Source organism: Berghia stephanieae, chromosome 10 (genome assembly GCF_034508935.2).
Source record: "Berghia stephanieae isolate SIO BIC M18660-M18661 chromosome 10, UCSD_Bste_1.3, whole genome shotgun sequence".
NCBI lineage: Eukaryota > Metazoa > Mollusca > Gastropoda > Nudibranchia > Aeolidiidae > Berghia > Berghia stephanieae.
The window spans coordinates 19,962,154-19,979,653 of record NC_088369.1 but is presented as its reverse complement, the minus strand read 5'-3'; the positions used below and the strand labels follow the sequence as shown (position 1 = coordinate 19,979,653).

Below are 17,500 nucleotides of genomic sequence, written 5' to 3'. Positions count from 1 at the left end.
CCTTTATATAGCGCAATATCTACTAAACGTGGTCAAAGCGCTTTACAAAACAATATGTTTGCCATCTGGCATTCATTGTTTACATCTAATACAGCATTTTTAATTGTTTAATTGTGCGACTATGTGGTCTAGTGGTATGACATTCGCTTTCGGATCGGAAGGTCCTGGGCTCGAGCCCGGCAAGGCGCATAGTTGAGTCATTAGAAAAGGCGCTTTACTCACATTCTCGTAACGTACTCAGGTGCATAATGAGTACCTGGCCCTTAACAGTGTTGTCCCTGTCGGGAAAAAAAAAGTGTAATATCGCCTAACGGGCGTCATGTCTCGTTCTACATGTTACGTGTTGCTGTTGGTCAGAGACCCTCTGTAAAGCGCATTCAGCACGTTTAGTTGATATTGCGCTATATAAAAGCTCGAGTTTTTTTGTTTTTGTTTGTTTTGTTTTGTTTTGTTTTTTTCCACGATATCAGTGATTCATGTTAATCTTTTAATGATATTTAAAATTGAATAATCTTATAATAAAAGACGTACGGTGAGAGAATGTGAGTAAAGAGCCTTTTCCAAGACTCAACTTTGCGCCGAGCGGGGCTCGAACCCAGGACTTTCCGATCCAAAGGCGAGTGTCATACCACTAAATCACGCAGCCCGCTTGCCTGACTCTCCTCTCTGTCCCTTTTTTTTACTGTCTGACCGACAGTCGATAAAACAGCTAGGACTAATCTAGTAGATAAAATACTTCCGGATCACGAAAATCGAGTAATAAATGGGTTATCTCCCCTAGCAGACCCGTGACCCGCCCTGTTAGTAGTTTATTGGAGAACTCTCTTAAGAAAGGAGATTTCAAAAAGTAAAATATCTAAATAGCTACATAAAATGAAAATGAAAAACGAAATAGAGAAGTAGATAACAGACAAGAGTGTTATTTATAGCGTAGTAAAAAAGAAAAAATGGGGATTTGGGTGGGGGAGGAGGGAGGGGGGGGGGGGGGGCGCGCAAATATTTAAAAAATTAAAAAGAAATTGGAAAACATTGTGAGGCTGTTACTACTGACATCCTAACTGCGTTTTAGAAATGGGTAATAATAATAAATACGCTAGCTCTTATATACACCGATATCCAAAGACGAGCTCAAAGCCCTTTAAAGGTCTTCAAAAGCCAACTGCGACATTTATATATAGATAGAAACATATGGTTCTCCGGTCAATTTAATTCTAGATACCGGTCATAAATCGTTATGACTTGGCTTACTTGAACAAGTAGAACGAGACATGACGCATGTTAGGCGATAATAATTTTTTTTTTTTTCCCAACAGAGACAACACCGTCGTGGGCCAGGTACTCATTTTATTTACACATGAGAACGGTGAGAAAATGTGAGTAAAGAGTCTTTTCCAAGGACTCAACTAACTATACGCCGAGCGAGTCTCGAACCCAGGACCTTCCTATCCCAAAGCGAGTGTCATACCACAAGACCACATAGCCGCACATCTACACAAGATACAAGTGTTAACGACGCGAGGCCGATCAATAACCTATTTACATCTAATGTTTACTTCCAGGTCAATTCACATCAGGGCTAGTATTTCTGACCAATCAAAAAACAGCCTGTTACATGCAATATCCAGAGTGAGTAATTCTCACTAAAATGTATTAACCAGACTATAAACGTTCAAGGTCACACAGTTTTGTGTGTTGGTCCGTTATACTTCCGGATGGCAATGTTATGAGCTTCTTAGCCAAGTGCATACTATCTATAAGTATTTTACTCGAACGCATAGCATCAGTATAAATTATGAAATATGGTAATTACGTTTACCATTGGTTGATTTCCACCCAAAAACCGCCGCCACCGCCGAGCAGCTATCTGACACCAGCTGTTGTCTGAATAGCAATATAACATTAATAAGAATATAATATGATAACTTCGTATAATAAACAATTTCACAGCTTGCCAAGGGATAGTATTGATATTCTCCGATGTGTTCAGCGCATAGCCATCTGTATTTACATGCGTGTTAGTCAACACGGCGAGCCCTACATTCTATAAATAGTATGCGCTTGGCTCAGGAGCTCATAACATTGCCATCCGGAAGTATAAAGGACTCACCCACAAAACTGTGTTTATTCATGAACGTTTATAGTCAGGTTAATACAGTTCAGTGAGCATTACTCATAAACGCGGATGGCAAAAAACAACAATAAAGGCTGGTGTGATGTTATCTTAGAACTATCTATAAGCATTTACTGCTCAGCGTTTGATCACAAGTGATTGGAGTCGTAAGGAGTTGTTGTGTAGATGCGGCTATGTGGTCTAGTGGTATGACACTCGCTTTCGGATCGGAAGGTCCTGGGTTCGAGCCTCGCTCGGCGCATAGTTGAGTCCTTGGAGAAGGCTCTTTACTCACATTCTCTCACCGTACTCAGGTGTAAAATGAGTACCTGGCCGTTAACAGCGTTGTCTCTGTCCCAAAAATTTGTAATATCGCCTGACAGGCGTCATGTCTTGTCATACATGTTATGTGTTGCTGTTGGCCAGAGACCCCTTGTAAAGCGCTTTGAGCACGTTTAGTGGATATTGCGCTATATAAAAGCTCAAGTTTTTTTGGGTTTTTTTTGGGATTTTTTTTAGATGCAATTTCGTTCAGCGCTGTGTCCAAACATTGTGATAGATATTCTAAAATGGGAACGATCTGTATTAATGTTTTCGTCCAACCTAGTCATCGATCACGTGATTTGTTGCTGTTCAACGATTGGACATTTCTCAATAAATGTAAATAGGCTGCTGTGTTTATGAAAGTTGTAAACATTCCATGAGTCACGCTAAGCAAAATGACTTACTGTGATGTTGGATATTAATTTCTCAAACAGTGAACACTTTTCACTATGTGGGTCATTTTGAGCACACTTTGCAATGTGACCAATGACCTCGAGCACGTGGAAAGGTAATATTATAGATAGTTTGCGCTTGGCTTAGAAGCTCATAACATTGCCATCCGGAAGTATAACGGACCAACACACAAAACTGTGTGTATCCATGAACGTTTATAGTCGGGTTAATGCAGTTCAGTGAGCATTACTCATAAACGCGGATGGCAAAAAACAATAACAAAGACCTGAGTGACGTCATCTTCGAACTATCTATAAGATCATCTCCATTTCGAGGCTAGCTAATTCGGCTGTTCGGCATGGATTAAGAGTGGCTTTGGTTAAACAGTTAAACATCGATGTGTGTAGCTCCATGAATTGCAGCATGGCGAAGGTTGGCCTGACAGGCAAGGGCTTTGGTGGTGTGTACTGTGTTACTCTCGTTGAATTCTGTTCTGGGATTTTAATGATATGTATCTGATCATGTGTGTACATTTCTGATTTATTCCCGTTGAAATTTGATATATAATTTATATATTATGACAGTGGTATTATTCAAGATATATTATAACGATATACACTGGCTGTATTGGTACTTTTTATCATTCTATATATCATGGTTATCTCCAGCCATGTTTGGTTTTTCTATTGTTGTGCAGTCTGATGTATTGTAATTATTAGGCTATCGTCTAGTATTATTTCAAATGGAAACAATTTCGTATTCTCAAATTGAAAAGGTAAGTTTTTAAAGGCTAAATAAGATTTTTTTTTTTTTTAAAGAAAGAAATTTCGGGCAACCTCTGGGCTGCCCTATACCGGAAAAAAAACCATATTTAAAAATTTGGCCAGAGAACTCGTCCTTCGTGTATCGACCCTCATCTTGGCAAAAACTCTCAGACCTGGGACGTCGGCGAGACCGTAGCCATCGTTAACTTATAGCCTGATACTGGCCAAAAAATGACGTCAAAATGCCAGTCTTTGGCCACAAAAGAAAACAAATCGTGAGTTGTATTCAATAGTTCAGCCAATGGGATAACTTGTTTCCATGAGCTCTACTAACGACAACTCACTAGGCGGTGCAAAAACCAAATAATGACGTCAAGCTGCCAGTCTTTTTGGGTTTCAGTGTCAGGCTATAACTTAACGATGGCTACGGAGAGACGCATGCGCACAGCCAACATGACGTTCTCTCTCTAATAACTTTTCCGCCGGTGACGTCACAGACTATGGGTGACGTCCAATCAAGGGACGCTAGTCTTCCGCTAATCTCATTCCCTATACCTTACAATAATAGACAATAGCTGCCATAATCGCATAAAACAGTGTATGGCCCTAACCATAAAACGGTTAACAGACTGTGAATGTTATCATTAATTAAGCATGGTAAGCGTTTAGATAAATTGCTCACCAATACTGCCCGACGGATCAATCATATCAACACACAGATCTATCAGTAACTTTTAATGTTCATTGAAAACAAAAATAAAAGTGAAAAAACACTTCATGTTAATATTAATATTGATAATAATAATAATAATAATAATAATAATAATAATAATAATAATAATAATAATAATAATGATAATAATAATAATAATAATAATAATAATAATAATAATAATAATAATAATAATAATAATAATAATATTGATAATAATAATAATAATAATAATAATAATAATAATAATAATAATAATAATAATAATAATAATAATAATAATATGTAATGTACTTTATTCATCCAAAAAGTAAATTGTTGTACATACATATCTCAACTATGCGCCCAGCTAAGCTTCCGATTCGAAAGCGAGTGTCATACCACTCGACCACATAGCCGCACAGGTAGAACTTCAGTCGCATTCCCACAAGGCGTCGAAAAATTTCATATCATGTTTTTAAAAAGTACGCCCTTTCGGAAAGGCACCATAAGATCCCGTCGCCTAGGCGTTCCATGAAGGAATATAGATAGCCCATCAAACAGGATGTCTGATGTCAGCAGGAATTACCCATATTATACACGTGGAGTGAATAATCTTGCCCAAGGATAAAAACGAAAGTGCCTGAAGCGAGGCTCGAACCCGGGACCTTCTGGATCACAGTGTGTAATGCCCAATCCACTCCGCCACTTCGTATCCCTTTCATATGTTATCCATCGTCTCAAAATGATATTATGTCGGAACGAACCAGATGCTTAAAATCCGAATTTAATGTTAAAACTGGTCAAATAAATAAATTGTTGGCATTAGCACCCTAAAATATGGTATCCATTCTCCTCAATAAAACATACAAACTCAACACAAGTCTGATATTTGTGGCTATAAATTCAATTTTCAACATGTTAACCAACCCGACTTAATACCGTTTTGAGGCGAAGGGTCACATATATCAATAGAGTTTGATTAACGATGGAGATCACGGCGTGTTGGATTTTGAAACAAAACAGAAAATCAATTCCCCAAAGATATTAAATAAACATTTGGCATGCGTTGGTTTGGTTTATTGATACATTCATTGGAAAGGGCAGACACATTAAATACATCCATACATGCTCACAGTACATAGATACACACACACAAACACACTAAACCATAATGTTTGCATAACACTTCCCCCCCCCCCCCACCCCTACAAATACACACACACACACCCACACACACACACACACACACACAAACACACTAAACCATCATGTTTGCATAACACTCCCCCCCCCCCACCCCTACTCACACACACTCACAAACACACACACACACAAACACACACACACACACACAAACACGTACATATTCATAATTGATATTATGCATTTGAGTAAAACGATTAAAGTGTGTGCAACTGAAACATTTGGAATATATATAAATTTATTTATATTACGCATAATATACACATAACACACATATATATACACACACTCACTCACATATGTACATGTTATGTATTATGGATGACATGCATTTGCATAAAATACTTACTAAACAGTTGTACCAGGCGGATTACTTGTACCAGCACACAAAATTATGTGTAACCTTGAATTGTGTCTGTATCGCCTATGTAAGTTTGTATTACTTATGTATGCTTGTATCGCCCATATATATATATATATATATGTGTGTGTGTGTGTGTGTGTGTGTGTGTGTGTGTGTGTGTGTGTGACCCAACGTCTCAAAACGGTATTATGTCGCGATCAACCAGATGCTAAAAAGTCAAATTATAGTTAAACTGGTCAAACATATGAATTATTGGTTTTCAGTACTCTAAAATATCATATTCAAACTCCTCAATGAAGCATACAAACTCAATTTATGTCGGATTTTCCTGGCTACAAATTCAATTTTCAGCATCTTAAGCATCCCGACTTAATACCGTTTTGAACCGAGGGGTCATATATATATATATATATATATATATATATATATATATATATATATATATATATATATATATATATATATATATATATATAGACACATTAGAATTGTACAATAAGTTGGATTATGAGTTGTGATTATTTAACACCAATAACCATAGATCGAGAGGCCAAGCTCGTGTTTTTAAGCGTCATTTATTTACTGTAAACCATTAAACTATTGCCACATCTCGTAAAATACATTTCTAAAATCCATTTGTATTATCTACTATCACACAACAAATCGACAAAACGCCGATTTTTGCCCCATTTAATTTTTGCTGATATCGTCCTTGAACTCTCGATCGATTTAAATGACCTTCACCTTTCAAAAATGATTTTTAAAAACACACAAAAAAAAAAAAAAAAAAACAACAAAAAAAAAACAAGACCCCAGAAATTCTCTGACCAGGAATCCTATGTTTGAGAATTTATGACAAGTTGATGGTTTTTATAATCAATCACGATTTGAAAGGCGAGCTTTATGGTCCAAATAATAAATGTTGTTTTTTTTTTAATGTGTGTTTTTTTTTTTCAAAATGACCGACATCTTTTTCAACCAAAAATAAAAACAAAACAAACAAAAAGAAAAAAAAACCCAACAAATTATTAAACAAATAAAATAAAACAAAATAAAAATAATCAATAAGTCAATAAAAAATTCTTGAAAGAAATCTAAAGTTTGATAATTGATTATTTATTTATTTATTTATTTATTTATTTATTTATTCATTTATTTATTAATCTATCTATTCATTCATTTATTTATTTATCTAGTTGTGCATCCATGTTTTTATTTTTTATATGTATCTATTTATCTATTTATTTATTGAAAGATTAAGGTTAATATATTGGATCAACATTAAAGGAAGATTTTTCTGGTCAATTTTATTTTTCAACATATTTCTGTTTTAAGGGCACGGCACTATGATGTGATAAAGATAGTTCGAAGATGACGTCACTCTAGTCTTTGTTGTTGTTTTTTGCCATCCGCGTTTATGAGTACTCACTAAACTATATTAACCAGACTATAAGCTTTCACGGTTACACACAGTTTTGTGTGTTGGCTGGTTTTACTTACGGATGGCAATGTTGTGAACTTCTTGGCCAAGTGCATACTATCTTTTTGATCATCATTGTGATTATTATATCACGTGTATGAAGACCAAGTGCAAACTGGTCAATCTTACGGAACGGGGTGACCAAAATGGGCACTTTGCCAATTAATTTTGGTCCGAGACAGAAGACAAAAAAGTCAGTCGAGATCCACTCAATACTCTTCAACAGTCGTAACGTCACTTCCTTCCTAATGACGCATGGTAACTTAGTAACACTGGCTCTAAACTATCGGAACAATGGCGGACGCCCGTATGAAATATTATTTCTCCGGCGAGCATAAAAGCGTATCCAGAGGAAAATAACCCATAAATCTGATCATGTTTTGACTTTAACACATTCTGATCACAAGGCATATAAAAAGTTCTAGCCAGCATGAAGAATAAAAAGTAATGATTTTCTTTATTTAGAACCAAGATGGCCGCCGTTGCCGGGCGGCGTGACATCAGACTACTGAATCCTATTTAAATGTGAGAGATTGGGTCACATCGTGGCTCTCGTATAGATAGTATGCAGATGACGTCACTCAGGCCTTTGTTATTGTTTTTGCCATCCGCGTTTGTGAGTTGTTCTCACTAAACTGTATTAACCAGACTATAAAAGTTCATGGTTACACAGAGTTTGTGTGTTGGTCCGTTATACTTCCGGATGGCAATGTTGTGAACTCCTTGGCCAAGCGCATTCTATCTATAGATAGTTCGAAAATGACGTCACTCAGGCCTTTGTTATTGTTTTTGCCATCCGGGTTTGTGAGTTGTTCTCACTAAACTGTATTAACCAGACTATAAATGTTCATGGTTACACAGAGTTTGTGTGTTGGTTCGTTATACTTCCGGATGGCAATGTTGTGAACTCCTTGGCCAAACGCATTCTATCTATACAAAAAGTCTGAAACTAACCAGAAAAAATCGTCTTGAAAGAAGACGGAGATCATTTTTATGAATAGTTCTCACTAAGTATTAATCAGACTATAAACATTTAAGGGTCGTCGATCATGTGATTTGTTGCCATCCAATCATTGGATATTTCCTGATAAATGTAAACACGCTACTTTGTTTATAGATAGTATGCAGATGACGTCACTCAGGCCTTTGTTATTGTTTTTGCCATCCGCGTTTGTGAGTTGTTCTCACTAAACTGTATTAATCAGACTATAAAAGTTCATGGTTACACACAGTTTGTGTGTTGGTCCGTTATACTTCCGGATGGCAATGTTATGAGCTTCTTAGCCAAGCGCATACTCTCTATAACAGTCCTAAACATTCCATGAGTCGAGCTGAATGAAATGACCTTGTTAGATAATTTCCAAAAGCTGTGCTCGCATTTCACCGTAGCCTTCGTAGTTTCATTATGTGGGTCACTTTGAACACATTTTAGCAATGCGACCAATGACCTCGTGCTCATGGAAAAGTAATATAAGATATAGGTAGTTCGAAGATGACGTCACTCAGGCCTTTGTTATTGTTTTTGCCATCCGCATTTGTGAGTTGTTCTCACTAAACTGTATTAACCCGACTATAAAAGTTCATGGTTACACAGAGTTTGTATGTTGGTCCGTTATACTTCCGGATGGCAATGTTGTGAACTCCTTGGCCAAGCGCATTCTATCTATAGATAGTTCGAAGATGACGTCACTCATGTCTTGTTGGTATATTTTGCCATCCACGTTTATGAGTAATGCTCACTGAACTGTATTAACCTGACTATAAACGTTCATGGATACACACAGTTTTGTGTGTTGGTCCGTTGTACTTCCGGATGGCAATGTTATGAGCTTCTTAGCCAAGAGCATACTATCTATAGAATAGTATTCAATAGTCTGATGTCACGTCCGTCCAGCAACGAGCATCTTGGTTCTAAACAAAGAAAATCGGTACTTTTTATTCTTCATGCTGGTTAGAACTTTTTCACAAGTCATGTGATCAGAATGTATTCAAGTCAAAACATGATCAGATTTATAACGTTTTTCTCCTCTGGATATAGTTTAGAGCCAGTTACTAAGTTGCTATGCATCATTACGAGGGAAATGACGTCATGACCGGTGAAGCGTATTCCAAGGAGTTTTTAACCGTAAGATAAGAGAGAAAGTGTGTCGTTTCGATTCCTGCTTCCAACTTCCAATACTTTGTCCACTAATCAAGGGACTGAATTTCTAAGCTTCTAGCAGCATAGTACTCGCTTTGAAGTGAGAAGGATTATGGAAAATCCACGCAAATCTTTTAGATTTTAATTAATTTTTTAAAATAAAAAATAAAATTCCCTTTATTTATCCCATAGGGGAAACTTGTCATTAGGGTCTATTCCAAGGGAAGACTGGAATAACCTAGGCGTCAGCCGCAATGCAGCGCCGCATATTTTATTTTATTTTGGATTTTGGGAGATATTGCATTCCTCAGCATTCTGCTTTGTCTTTGGGACAATGGTTGATAGTATCACTTGGAGCTTGGAGCTTTTATATAGCGCAATATCCACTAAACGTGCTCAAAGCGCTTTACAAGGGGTCCCTGACCAACAGCAACACGTAACACGTAGAACGAGAGATGACGCCTGTTAGGCGATATTACAATTTTTTTCGGACAAAGACAACGCTGTTAACGGCAAGGTACTGATTTTACACCTGAGTACGGTGAGAGAATGTGAGTAAAGAGTCTTTTCCAAGGACTCAACTATGCGCCGAGCGAGGCTCGAACCCAGGACCTTCCGATCCGAAAGCGAGTGTCATACCACTAGACCACATAGCCGCACCCATTTAATGATATAATAATATGACATTTGTTATCGATATGCGTGGAGCAGTAGGTAGTTGTATAGATAGAATGCGCTTGGCCAAGGAGTTCACAATATTGCCATCCGGAAGTATAACGGACCAACACACAAACTGTGTAACCATGAACTTTTATAGTCTGGTTAATACAGTTTAGTGAGAACAACTCACAAACGCGGATGGCAAAAACAATAACAAAGGCCTGAGTGACGTCATCTGCATACTATCTATAAACGGGGTTGAGTTCCAATTCGATTAGCGTGTCACCTTTACTACTGTCCCAATAACAGGCTTGTTGTAATAATACAGTTATATACATGTGGCCTTGGCTGTTATTTCACTGTTGTTGTTGTTATTGTTGTTGTTTTGGTTGTTGGTGTCGTTGTTTCAGTTGTTGGTGTCGTTGTTTTTGACGTTGTTGATGATGATGATGATGATGATGATGATGATGATGATGATGATGATGATGATGATGATGATGAGGAGGAGGAGGAGGAGGAGGAGGATGATGATGATAATGATGAGGAAGAGGAGGATGATGATGATGATGATGATGATGATGATGATGATGATGATGATGATGATGATGATGATGATGATGTTGAGGAGGAGGATGATGATGATGATGATGATGATGATGATTATGATGATGATGATGATGATGATGATGATGATGATGATGATGATGATGATGATGATGATGATGATGATGATGATGATGATTTTTTTATTTGATCCTTTTATTTTGTTCTTGTTTTATTTCCATTTGTTATAAAATACTTTTAACACTTTTTCATTTTACGCGCGCGCGCGCGTGTGTGTGTGTGTGTGTGTGTGTATGTGTGTGTGAATGTTTGTGTATGTGTATGTGTGTGTTTTAGGACATATTATGTCACCATTTACCTTTGTTTATAGGGAATTTTTTTGGTAGAATATTTAGAAAAGATGATGACTGTTTGATTTTGTTAAAGAATTTGATTAATGGTCTAGCAATGCTTCTTCTTCTTCTTCTTATTATTATTATTCTTCTTCTTCTTCTTCTTCTTCTTCTTCTTCTTCTTCTTCTTCTTCTTCTTCTTCTTCTTCTCCTCCTCCTCCTCCTCCTCCTCCTCCTCCTCCTCCTCCTCCTCCTCCTCTTCCCCCCTTCTCTTACTCCTCTTTACAATACCACTACTACTACCACCACTACTACTACTACTACTACTACTACTACTACTACTACTACTACTACTACTACTACTACTACTACTACTACTACTACTACTTCCACCACCGCAACAACAACAACAACAACAACAACTACAACTACTCATTTTACATTGTTGTACCATGTAACAATGCACGATTAGCGGGTGGTTGGATGGGAGCATCACCCTTGAATCATATACCTATGCTGTTCGCATGGGTGTACGATCCGATAGTGATGTCGCTTCTTCTTCTCTTTACTAGCCTATCCTGCTTCTTTGGATTGTGATTGTATTTTTGACAGGGGATATTTTTTTTCTGTAAATCTTCTGCCTGTTTGTTCTTGGTTATTTTTAATTTAGCTTATGATATCTTTAGGTTATGATTTTGATTTACATTTGTACTATTTTTGTTAGATTGCTTGTTTTTTTTTGTTTCAGCGGTCTCTCATATAACCTCAATTGTGTTGGAAGAGACCTAAAGCAACAAACAAACAAAAAAAAAATGCACGATTAAAACCACAGCTACTACTAAATAATACGAGGCCGGCCCATCATCTATGCGATTATCAACGGTAGTCTCCTAGTCTGTCTTATTATCATCCCTATTCCTTCACACTTGTATTGTTTAGCTCAAGTAATTGATGGGACAGGGAATAAAAACTTGGTGAATTGCCAAACTCAATTCGCGCCAGATGTGAGCTTCAGGCTGACCTACCCATAAACTGACTAAACGATCTTTCTAGATTTTAGTCGGAAAATAAATTGATTCATATAGATAGTATGCGCTTGGCTGAGATGCTCACAACATTGCCATCCGGAAGTATAACGTACCATTACACAAAACTGTGCGTATCCATGAGCCTTTATAGTCTGGTTAGTGAGAATTACTCATAAACGCGGATGGCAAAAAACAATAACAAAGACCTGAATGACATCAACTTCAAACTATCTATAGAAATGAATAAAGAGAGCCTCACTAACTTGGATGTTCGTTTTTGGTTTTAGATTACCAATGGTTTGGGGACCTCTTGTAAATTGTTTGATAATGTTTAGTTGATATTGCGCTATATAAATGATTAAGTTTTTAAAAGCGCATTGAGCTTTGTGTAATATTGAATGCTCGCTATAAAGAAGTCATTATTATTATTTTTATTATTATTATTATTATTAATTATTATTATCATTATTATTATTATTATAATTATTATATATTATTATTATTATTATTATTATTATTATTATTATTATTATTATTATTATTATTATTATTATCATTATTATTATTATTATTATTATTATTATTATTATTATTGATGTTGTTGTTGTTGTTGTTCTTATTATTATTGTTGTCATTTTATTATTATTATCATCATCATCATCATCATCATCATCATCATCATCATCATCATCATCATCACCACCATCATCACTTTTATTCTTCATGATGTGTTTTAATAATATTTGCTATAAACGTTTAAGAATACACATTGTTTTGTTTTTTAATTTGATTCGAGCGAATCATCTGGCGGTCCGAACAGGAGAGTATTTTACCTAAAACCAAAAGACAAATTTCCAACCTATAAAATATCCACCAACTTGTCAAAAACTATTTTTTAAAAACTCTTAGTATTGAGTTGTTTTTTTAATTTTTATAAGATTAATTTTTTTTAATGTATTTTATCAGATCAGTGTATGCGAAACTTGCTACGGCAATGGTTACCGGTACCAGCACTATAGCATTCTTTGAATTAAAAAAAAAAGCACATTTTTGATATTTTGACCAAGAAATTTGTCCTTCAACTATCGATTGATGAATATAATAAATCCCCTTTATTCATCATCCCTGAGGGGACTTTTTTCTTTAGGATCTATTCCAAGGGAAGACTGGAATAACCCGGGCGTCAGCCGCAGTGCAGAGCCGCAAAGTGAGCTAAGGATAGGTGACTTGCTCAAGGACACACAGCGCGACCGGTAGTCGAACTCGGTACCATTCGGTTACGAAGCAAAGACCGTACCGCTGAGCCACGCTGTCCCGTAATGACCCCTCATATTGTCAAACCTGGGATATCTTTGAAAGACTTCTTGAAGTTTGAGGTTTGAGTCGTTTCTTTTTGATAGGGAATGAGATTAGCGGAAGAGTAGCGTCCCTTGATTGGACGTCACCGGGGGAGAAGTTATTTGTAAACAAACTAACTCAACTACAAGCCAAGTGCTCCAAATACAAAATTTATTATTCATATTTCTGTACAAAAATGCATATCATAATCAACGTTATGCATTTTTGTATAGATATATGAATAATAAATTTTGTATTTGAGCGCTTGGCTTGTAGTTGGTTCTCCACCGGTGACTTCCAATCAAGGGACGCTACTCTTCAGCTAATCTCATTCCCTATTGTTTTTTTTTTGTTTTGTTTTTTTTTTTTTTTTTTGTTGTTTTTTTTGTTTTTGTTGACAAGATGAGAGTAATTTCAATGAATCGATTTTTAAGGGACGTGTTTTCTCGTCGCTATTTGAAAAAATGAGTTGGGGTTCTTTTTCCAGAGTACAGTAGGGTTGCTCACGTTGTCCTCCAGAGCCAACAGTCCCATGGAGCCGGAGTTTATCCCGGTTTATATAGATGTGAAAGGAGCAATAGCAATTGCTCGACTCCCTTTGGATAGGACGCTAGTCTATCTATCGCAGCGTACAATTCGCTAGGTCTAAAAGACCCAGCAGCTACCCAATCCCTGCTGGATGGACAGGAGAGGCGCGGGGTGGGGGGGGGGGGGGGGGGAGCGGGGTCAACAAAAATAATAATCTCGATCGCACCGGGGATCGATCTCGGTCTCTTTGGTTGTGAAGCGAGTACTCTACCAACACGGGTTGCTCATGTGTACCGTGTGTAAACTAACAAAAAGGTATTTTATTATCAATTTGGCCATAAAAACGTTCACCTCATATTTTGATAGATTAAAATAGATAGTATGTGCTTGGCTAAGAAGCTCATAACATTGCCATCCGGAAGTATAACGGACCAACACACAAAACTGTGTGTATCCATGAACGTTTATAGTCGGGTTAATACAGTTCAGTGAGCATTACTCATAAACGCGGATGGCAAAAACAATAACAAAGACCTGAGTGATGTCATCTTCGAACTATCTATACATAGTATGCACTTGGCTAAGAAGTTCACAACATTGCCATCCGGAAGTATAACGGACAAACACACACACACACACACACACACACACACAACTATGTGTAACCATGAACTTTTATAGTCTGGTTAATACAGTTTAATGAGAATTACTCACAAACGTGAATGGCAAAAAAAAAAAAAAAAAAAAAAAAAAAAAAAAAAAAAAGGCCTGAGTGACGTCAACTTCATACTATCTTCTTTTGATCGATATTTTGTGCGGCTATGTGGTTTAGTGATATGACACTCGCTTTTGGATCGGAAGGTCCTGGGTTCGAGCCACGCGCTCGGCGCATAGTTGAGTCCTTGGAAAAGGCTCTTTACTCACATTCTCTCACCGTACTCAGGTGTAAAATAAGTACCTGGCCGTCAACAGCGTTGTCTTTGTAATATCGTCTAACAGACATCATGTCCCGTCCTTCATGTTAAATGTTGCTGTTGACCAGGAACCCCTTGTAAAGCGCTTTGAGCACGTTTAGTGGATATTGCGCTATATAAAAGCTCAATTCAAACTCAATTTAATGGCTAAAAAAAACAATGCAAAGGCCTGAGTGACGTCAACTTCATACTATCGTCTTTTGATCGATATTTTAAAAACCAACAACAAAAAACACAAGCGGGTGGTTGGATGGGAGCATCACCCTTGAATCATATACCTATGATGTTCGCATGGGTGTACGATCCGATAGTGATGTCGTTTCTTCTTCTCTTTACTAGCCTATCCTGCTTCTTTGGTTTGTGATTGTATTTTGACAGGGGATATTTTTTTTCTGTAAATCTTCTGCCTGTTTGTTCTTGGTTATTTATAATTTAGCTTATGATATCTTTAGGTTATGATTTTGATTTACATTTGTACTATTTTTGTTAGATTGCTTGTTTTTTTGTTTCAGCGGTCTCTCATATAACCTCAATTGTGTTGGAAGAGACCTAAAGCAACAAACAAACAAACAAAAAAAAAACACAAACTTCTCTAGCCAAAAAAATAGATAAAATGAGATAAAACAGTAAAAGTATTTTGTCGTTTTTTGGGAGCTTAAGTGAAATAAATAAATAAATACTTACACACAGAAATCTATTGGAGGTAGAGGGCAGGTTAGCCTTACTCACACACACACACACACCACACACACAAATACACACACATACACACACACACACACACACACTCACATACACATCCATTGTGACTCTGCTGTGTCTGTAGTGTGGTTTGGTTGTGAGTCGTTGGTTTGTAGCTAGTCGCGAGTAACAGCAGGGACGTTGGGCAGATATAAATAAATAGTGTGCGCTTGGCTAAAACACTCACGACATTGCCATCCGGAAGTATAACGGACCAACACACAAAACTATGTGTAACCTTAAACGTTTATAGAGTGGTTAATACAGTTTAGTGAGATATACTTTAAAACATGGATGGCCAAGGAAAAAAAAAAAAAAAAAAACAATAACAAAGACCTGAGTGACGTCAACTTCGTTCTGTCTATAAAGTAAAAAGTTATTTAATATACTAAATAAAGTTAATAAATTTAACATATTCAAATTAGAAAATAAAAATACGAATCAAAGAACGTTTCGGGATCAAACTCCTCCTTCAGCTATCAACAACAACAACAACAATAATTAAAACGTTAATCTTTAGATGTATCGTATTTCCAGACTAAACGAGTGTAGAATTTATCTCCCCTATATCTGGATTTCATGGGATGTACAACGGTAGTTTTAACTTATTTTCTTAAACAGTTTTGGCTGAAGAGGGGCGTTGGACCCGGGATGTATCTGTGTTCAGGTTGTGTGTATATCTTTTGAAATTGTTCTATTTATTTTTTTATTTGTGTTCATAACTGTTTAAAATCCAAAGCTTCTAGTAGCTTAATATTCACGTTGAAATGTGAAGGATTCTGGGATATTGACCTGACGATTTTAGATTTTTGGGAATTTCCGGATTTTTGATATCCCATAATTGGATTCAGTAGTCTGATGTCACGCGCCCGGCAACGGCGGCCGTCTTGGTTCTAAACAAAGAAAATCATTACTTTTTATTCTTCATGCTGGCTAGAACTTTTCATTCCCTTTTCATATGCCTTGTGATCAGAATGTGTAAAAGTCAAAACATGATCAAATTGATGGGGTATTTTTCCTCTGGATACGCGTTTAAGCTCGCCGGAGAAATATTTCATACGGCGTCCGCCATTGTCCGGATAGTTTAGAGCCAGTGTTACTAAGTTACCATACGTCATTAGGAAGGAAGTGATGCTACGACTGTTGAAGACTATTTCAAGGTGAGTTTCACATTCGTGCCAACTTGAAATTTTAAAATTAGTAATCTTTTTGGTAAAAAAAACAAACAAACAAATATATTCATATCACAGAAGGAATGTAGGTACAAGATTCCATTAACTTCTGTGAGGCTATGTGGTCTTGTGGTAGGACACTTGCTTTCGGATCGGAAGGTCCTGGGTTCTAGCCTCGCTCGACGCATAGTTGAGCCCATAGTTGACTCTTTACTTACATTCTCTCCTCGTAGTCAGGTGTAAAATGAGTACATGGCTGTTAATAGCGTTATCTCAGTCGGAAAAATTATAATATCGCCAAACGGGCGTCATGTATCGTTCTATATGTTATGTGTCACTGGGTCAGGGCATTTGTAAAGCGCTTTGAGCACGTTTAGTGGATATTTTTCACTGACTTGTGAATAGAGAAAGCTGCGAAAACCCATGCCAAACTTAAATTGTATTACACCTATAGATAGAATGAGCTTGGCCAAGGAGTTCACAACATTGCCATCCGGAAGTATAACGGACCAACACACAAACTCTGTGTAACCATGAACTTTTATAGTCTGGTTAATACAGTTTAGTGAGAACAACTCACAAACGCGGATGGCAAAAACAATAACAAAGGCCTGAGTGACGTCATCTGCATACTATCTATAGATAGTTCGAAGATCACGTCACTCAGGCCTTTGTTATTGTTTTTGCCACC

General features: G+C 36.9%; 1 protein-coding gene across 1 annotated transcript in view; it reads left to right on the top strand.

Moving 5' to 3' along the window:
* Window positions 1–3,524: 3,524 nt before the first annotated feature.
* LOC144980774 (uncharacterized) overlaps window positions 3,525–17,500 on the top strand; it is a 214,945-nt gene continuing 200,969 nt past the window's right edge. The window contains exons 1-2 of the mRNA XM_078928561.1: window positions 3,525–3,602; window positions 13,204–13,432. The gene's annotated coding sequence lies outside the window, so the exon portion shown is untranslated. The remainder of the gene's footprint in view (window positions 3,603–13,203; window positions 13,433–17,500) is intronic.